Source organism: Otolemur garnettii, unplaced genomic scaffold (genome assembly GCF_000181295.1).
Source record: "Otolemur garnettii isolate 467f Iridium unplaced genomic scaffold, OtoGar3 scaffold00136, whole genome shotgun sequence".
Classification (NCBI taxonomy): domain Eukaryota; kingdom Metazoa; phylum Chordata; class Mammalia; order Primates; family Galagidae; genus Otolemur; species Otolemur garnettii.
This window is the reverse complement of record NW_003852531.1, coordinates 2,732,552-2,739,590: the sequence shown is the minus strand read 5'-3', so window position 1 is coordinate 2,739,590 and position 7,039 is coordinate 2,732,552.

Below are 7,039 nucleotides of genomic sequence, written 5' to 3'. Positions count from 1 at the left end.
AGCTACTTGGGAGGCTGAGGCAGGAGACTCGCTTGAGCCCAGGAGTTGGAGGTTGCTGTGAGCGTGATGCCATAGCACTCTACCCAGGGGGATAGCCTGAGGCTCTGTCTCAAAAAAAAAAAAAAAAAAAAGAAGTAACACCGTGAAAAATTAGCACACTGTCCTTGCAGTTTTTACTAAATATTGAGCTTCCACTGAGGTTTCCAGGCCAGCAGGTGATGTGAGTAGTTGAACACTGGCCTTGGAGTCAGGAGACCTGAGCCTCTGACCTGCCCTGACTATTAATCAGCTTGAGAGACTTGAAGAGTCACCCGAACTCTGTAAATTTCCTTGTCTGTATACATTTTCATGTAGCCTCTGCCTCTAAATGCAGAATCCTCAGTATTGGCAGGTCTTCAGTTCTTAGGTGAGGCTTCCTTTTTAAATGTGTACATTCGATTTTACTCTACTAGATTAAACAGAGCTCTACTTTTTCAGTGCAGTCAATTCATATAAAAGTTCAGCTGACCGAAGCATAAAAACAGGTAAAAAAAAAACACTGGTTACGTCAGGTCTTTTTGAGTGTTGTAAGAAAGTTGGCTGTGTTTTAATTACATTTCTTAATTGACACACAGTAGTTATACCTATCCATGGGGTACATAAGGGGATGTTTTGATACATACAAGGTATAGTAATCAGATCAGGGTAATTAGCATATTTATCATCTCAAACAGTCATTGTGTTGGGAACATTCAATACCCTACTTCCGGCTCCCTGAAACTATGCGGCTATTACTGTTAACTAAAGTCATCCTGCGGTGGAGCACTAGGACTTATTCCCCCGTCTAGCTGTGATTTTATATCTTTTAACCAGTCTTCCCCATCCCCCCTCCCAGCTTCCAATACCCTCTGTTCTACTTTTTACTGCTATGAGATCAACTTTTTTTTAGCTTCTCGTGTTTATGAGTGAGAACATGTAACATTTAACTTTCTGTTTCCGGCTTATTTCATTTAATATAATGGCCTCCCCTTCCATTCATGTTGCCGCAAATGACAGGATTCCGTGCTTCTTTACGGCTGAGTAGTATATATTGCCGCTGTGTGTGTGTGTCACGTTTTGTTTGTTCCTCCGTCTTCTCTGAGGGTCTCTCCTGCTCTCTGAATGGTTTACCCAGATTTCCAGCTGCAGAGCACCAACCAAGTCACGTCCTTCCTTCCCTCCTGCGCTTTGCCTTCCTAAGCCCTTCTTCTAATTTGTCCTTCTACCCTGTTTCCTGGGAGCCGCATGACCTTGAGCCAGCCATACAACACTTCTGGGTCTAGGAGAAATGGTGATAGTAACCCCAACTTCATGGGCTGGGAAAATGTTAAACAGAAAAAGGTGCGTGGACCTGTTTTACAGAAATGTACTCAGATGAGACGGCGTTTCCCAGCCGTCCTACCAAGCCCGGCAGCATCGTGGCGTGGGTTCATCCCTAGGTCTGGCAGCAATCAGTCAACCAACCAAACTTCTGTTGCTTTCCCTCTTTACAATGAGGGATTACATCTGCCAGTCACGTTGTACTCTCAAAATGTTTTCTGATTCCAGAATATTCCTGCTACTACTCCTGACAATTATATGAAATCATCTGACCTAGGCAATACCGTATCCAGGGCTGGGGTGGGATGGGGTGGAATTATACAGAGACAAAGCAAACGGACTGCTTTTCTTAATACTTTCCAGAAGTTGTATTATAGAAATGACTTTACGGGCTGGGCGTGGTGGCTCACACCTATAAACCTAGCATGGGAGGCTGAGGCAGGTGGACTGCCTGAGCTCAGGAGTTTGAGACCAGCCTGAACAAGAGTGAGACCCCCCATCTTTAAAAAAAAAAAATAATGGGGCATTGTGGTGGGTGCCTGTAGTCTCAGCTACTAGGGAGGCTGAGGCAAGAGAATCACCAAGAGTTTGCAGTTGCTGTGAGCTATGATGCCATCGCACTCTATCCAGGGCAACAAAGTAAGGCTCACTCTGTCTCAAAAAAAAAAAAAAAACAAACAAAGAAAGAAATGACTTTATATTTATTTTCAAAATGTGTTCTTTACTTTATCAGACAGTGAGCTCTCTAGAAACCCAGATTTTGTCTTTCTTCCACGTATTCTTTAATTATAACAAGTGTTTGCAGAAAGGGGTTCAATAAATACTTTTTGAATGAATAAATGAACAAAAGCCTGGATTCTAACGAAACTTAAGGAAAAAGTCTACTTTTCTTACTTCTAAAGTGAACATTTAGAAGATGGAGAGAAATATCAATTGGTATTTTGGACAGATCACTCATTCTAAACTTTTTGGTCTCTAAGGTATCACTTCAGTTTTTATTACTGTTATAGCTGAAGTTATCAAGCTATTATAATCTGACTTTATAATAATCTGAAATATTACTTCAACTTTTGACAGGACTCCCAGACTATTCATGAGTTTGGTATTATGGAAACCAGTGGAGGTAAAATATGGCTCAGAACAGAAGGCTGAGTCAGCGTCTATGTCCCTAAGTGTTTGGCCAGCTCTCTCCATCCTGTACTATACCTGATCCAGGAAGAAGCACATATTTCACCTGGTACAAGGAAGGTTTCAGTGAAGGTCCCCCTCCTTGCCAAGGAGTGCACATGGCAAAAGTGGGGGAATAAAGTGTTCTGGGATATTGCTTTGACCTGTTCCAATGGGAAACCACAGCTGTGTAAACCCCTTCCGTTCACCATGTTTAGAAATCTTGTGAGCCACACAGATGGACAATATAGGCAAACAGAAATTGCCTTGTTCATGTTTTCTGGGATGTAAAGAAGAAGAAGAAAAAAAAACTCAATATTTATTGAACATTTTTAGTACCAGGCATTGTGCTCAATTCTTTTTACACTTGTTTACTCCACACCATAAAAAGACCAATGCAAGTTTGTCTCCATGTTATAACTAAAGAAAACTCAGGATGGAGAATTAAGTCATCATCTGCCTTAAGACTGCACAGCTGGAAGGCAAGGGCTGGGAGTCAGACCCTCAGCGTCTGCCGTGGTCACCCCACCTTCTTCCATGGTTTCTGGGGGAGCTCTTCTCATTTTGGCATCATTGCCTTTTAGGATCATTTGGCTGTGCTGTTCCTGCTGTTCTCACAAGGATACAAGAACATATACACATTTCTACAGTGCCTGCAGTACACAGAGTATAGCCCTGAGCACAAACCTGGGCGGTGACCACAGAAAAGGCAAGTGCTTTTGGTGAACTTCACACTCCAGTACTTCTTCCCTCCTTGCCTTGGCCTGAGAGACTTCAGCTCTTTTCCCCCATTCAGGTGTCACCTCTGCCAGGAAGGCTCTGAGCCCTCCCCATAGTTCAAAGGATAGCCCTCCCTATCCTTTGAAACACCAGCCTTCAGGAACCTTTTCTTTATATTATTCTATAATTTCCTAAACATAATTATTGTTAATTACTATTATCAGTCAGGTGTCTGTCTCCTCTATTGGACTGTGAGACCTCTGAGGTCAAGGCTGTATCTGACTCCTCTCTGTAAGATGATGAAGGTTCTGGGGCCTGAGGCCTCCTCTCTGTTAGAGGATGATGGTTCTGGGGCCTGAGGCCTCCTCTCTGTAAGATGATGATGGTTCTGGGGCCTGAGGCCTCCTCTCTGTTAGAGGCTGATGGTTCTGGGGCCTGTAGCTATGTTCTCCTGATTTTTGTAACTTCATTACCACGTATGAGTAGGGGCTCAAGTCTATCGACTGATAGAAGTCATTGCCAAGAAGGACAATAAAAAATGATAACTATTAGTGTGGCTTATAAAGGGGCACTTCAGAAAAAAGAAGAAAAATAGGACAAGATAAAGAAGGATAATGTCTTTTTTTTTTTTTTGAGACAGAGCCTCAAGCTGTCCCCCTGAGTAGAGTGCCATGGCATCACGCTCATAGCAACCTCCAACTCCTGGGCTCAAGCGAGTCTCCTGCCTCAGCCTCCCAAGTAGCTGGGACTACAGGCGCCCGCCACAAAGCCTGGCCATTTTTTGGTTGCAGCCATCATTGTTGTTTGGCAGGCCCAGGCTGGGGATTCGAACCCACCACCTTAGGTGTATGTGGCTGGCGCCTTAGCCGCTTGAGCCACAGGCGCCGAGCCAAAAAGGATAATGTCTTAAAGAGAAAGGTTTTTGAAGGCCAATGTTTCAAAGATATCACGGGAATGTCTTTGTGATGCTTTCTGTGGCAATGAATTCTTACATTTCAGTTAAATGGAAAAAAACTCAATTCAATTTTTTTCTAATTATTATCTATGATGACTTTAATATTTTCATAATTCACATATGAAATAATGAATAATTCACATAATTCCTATGTATATGTAACATCAAGCTTTTCCCTCTTAAAATGTAGAAAAAACTTCCAAAGGTTGCTCTTCCTTAAGGGTTGATTAAAAGCAACAAACCACATCTGTCTTGCAGTCATCTTATGAAAAGTGCAAGATCTTGGGGCAGTGCCTGTGGCTCAATCAGTAGGGCGCCTGTCCCATATACCAACGGTGACAGGTTTGAACCCAGCTGCGGCCATCTAAAACACAGCAATGAGAATTGAAACAAAAAATAGTGGGCATTGTGGTGGGCACCTGTGATACCAGCTACTTGGGAGGCTGAGACAAGAGAATCGCTTAAGCCCAAGAGTTGGAGGTTGCTGTGAACTGTGATGCTACAGCATTCTACTGAGGGCCACTCTTCTGAGACTCTGTCTCCAGAAAAAAAAAAGAAGTGCAAGATTTTCATTACAAGTCAGTTTTATAAGTGGACAGATTGCAGGGCGGGCATTAATTTGTGTCAGGTGAATGATAAGTAATGATGATTCTGTTCTCTTTATTGCTTAGTGAAAATGTATTGATTTTTTGTTGTTATTTTAGCTATTGGGCATCTAAAAGATCTTCCTCCAACAAAGCTCTCCATGGTTCTCTTAGAGGATGCCCCATCTTGTGTAGTCTTCCATGGAAATCTTTATTAAAAGGCGAAAGATTTATATGATTATCTTGTATAGTACCCACCTCTTGTTACAAAGGGTAGAGGCACCTCACATCATCTGCCTAAGGGCAGCCTTGGGGCAGACACATACACTGGGCATCTGGCCAAGGCTTTGCCAACTGGACAGTCTCTCTTGAGACTGAAGTTGAGGCTGTGAGGGGTAATTAGGGGTCCTAGGTTGTCACAGAAGCTGTAGTGATAACCCTGTGCTCCAGTTCTGGGACCTGTCCAGGCCTCCCCAGAGTTTCTAATTTTCTAATATTGGTTCTCAACCTGCCATTGACTTTGTGAACTTGACATTCTTCCAATGAATTGTTTTTTGCTTAAATAGCCAATTTCTGTTGCTTACCACTAAGGATCTTGTGTGAAACACCAAGTAAAAATAGGCTTAGTTTAAGGCATATATTTAAGGAGATTAGTAAAAGAACGTGTATTATTATACTGTGTTTCCAAAATCACTTTGAGATTCAATTTTTTTTCTAGAAAATTAGAGGAATTACCAAGTCATACAAACTGTGTGATGAACTTCTCCATTTTGAATGAATGGTTTTTGTTGATGTTCCATTATCTAAATTCATTTTTAGAAAGTCTAACACCCAATTTTAAATTAAGGAGTAAATCCGGTCTGATATTAAACATAGTGGCTCTACTGGGGCCAGTGTAGGTATTGAATAAGCCTGCACAGGCTTCTTACCTCCTGTAACTTCATCTCTCTCTCTCGATGTTATGGCATATCATCTTCTATTCAAGTCTTATTTACTATTCTGACGGTTTCCCTGATTCTTGATTTTTCCAACATTATCATTCAAAGATGGGCTTTTTTACTTATAAAAGTTCTCATGGTTTTTACTTTTGGGCTTATACTTTTTCTACCATTGATATACAACCATGAGTCAACACTGATAATGTTAATTCTGTTTGAATGATAAAAAAATGAAAATATATCCAAAGCAGATGACATTGTGGTTGAAATCTACAACTGTAAATACATCTGCTTGAATAAATTTAGAAAAATGATTGGATTGCTGTCCCTTCAGGCATTACTCTGTTATCAGGCATCCATCAGACAAATCAAAATGGCTAGCACATTTTCAAAAACTTTTAAAAGTCTGCCCTTCCTTGAAATTCTCATATAAAATGATTTATAGTCAAGTTTAAAGTTAAGCATTAAATCTCCTTGCTTGACAGATATTTGGAAGGAAAGAACTAATAGGAAATATTTTTGGAGGAGAAAATGATATATATTTCAGTGCATGCAGTTATATATCATCTGGAAAACAGAGACATTGGGGTTTTTTGTCTCTTAAGCACTGGGTTTTGCACTTCATTCTTACAGTGGGTCATAATCCTTTCTTAGGAATTTTAGGTGCTGTAGATTCTTAGGCGCACAATACGGATATTGAAGAGATGGTAAGTTGAAATTTCATGGTGAAATATGATACCAAAAAAATCTTCAATTTATTAAACTGCATTTTTTGTTATTATTTTATAGAAAATAAGAATGCAAAGGGTTCTTTCATCAGTAAAAGAAGACTCCCTGTCACATGGGTCTACCAGGGGTGTGTTTTTTCTGGCAATGGCATCTAAATTAGGAGACACAGTGTACATGGCACCCTGACAGAGCTTACTCCTGGGGACAGGCACAATGAGGTGATCTCACAGAAATCTGTGGCTAAAAATGAGAATTTTCTCACACGTTAGGATTTGTATAATCTTTGCGATAATTAGGATTAACATGCAGGCACAGATACTTTAGTCAGTCTGAAAAAGTCAATCCATCCAATGTAAAAAAACTGTGATGAATAAAAAGTCAGAAAACACTAAAATATAGTAACTTCTAAGTTTTCTGGAAACTACAGTGTTGGCAGGTCTAAGTGTCTAGAATGATTACAACTATTGAAGTTAAAGGGGCAAACTAATTGTCTCTAATAGCAATGATTGAGTTTGGGGGCGAGAAGTGATTGACATTAGATGGGAAAGGCCTATGAGGCATCTCTCCTTTGTGGCAAGTAGCAACAACAATTTTTTTTTTTTTTTTTT